This window comes from Mandrillus leucophaeus, unplaced genomic scaffold (genome assembly GCF_000951045.1).
Source record: "Mandrillus leucophaeus isolate KB7577 unplaced genomic scaffold, Mleu.le_1.0 Scaffold3285, whole genome shotgun sequence".
NCBI classification, from domain to species: domain Eukaryota; kingdom Metazoa; phylum Chordata; class Mammalia; order Primates; family Cercopithecidae; genus Mandrillus; species Mandrillus leucophaeus.
Genome location: NW_012103460.1, coordinates 16885 through 17306, shown reverse-complemented (window position 1 = coordinate 17306; position 422 = coordinate 16885). Strand labels below are relative to the sequence as shown.

The window sequence follows — 422 nt, the reverse complement described above, 5'->3', positions numbered from 1 at the left end:
CAATCTAGGAAGTTCACAGCCATCAGCAGTTCTAGTGCAATTTCAGGTGCAATTGGGAATTCGAGAATCTTGGTGGAGCTGCTAGTGTAGCGAAACTTGTGCGTAAAATACATACATACTTTTGATAGCACATGTGAAGGTATCTCTTTAAAATTGACCTCATTGGTTTGTTGACCTGGGCCACTCAACATGGCTTTTCACCTGGGCCACTCAACATGGCTTTTATCATGCCTGATTGTTAATGCGTGTTCTCTTTTTACAATAAATTCATGGCCATCAGATGATATCAATTTGAGACATACATGGCATTAGGGCCTTCACAGTCATCATAGGTTTTCTCCTCTCCATCCATTTTCTTCTTATGAAATTCTGCTTTGCTTCCCCAGGAACTTTAGTAGTTTCCCAGAGCTCTGTTTCTGCCC

The 422-nt window shown here is 41.5% G+C and overlaps 1 pseudogene; it reads right to left on the bottom strand.

Annotated features, from left to right (window-relative positions):
* Positions 1-8: 8 nt before the first annotated feature.
* LOC105545413 lies at positions 9-352 on the bottom strand (annotated as a pseudogene).
* Positions 353-422: the final 70 nt, after the last annotated feature.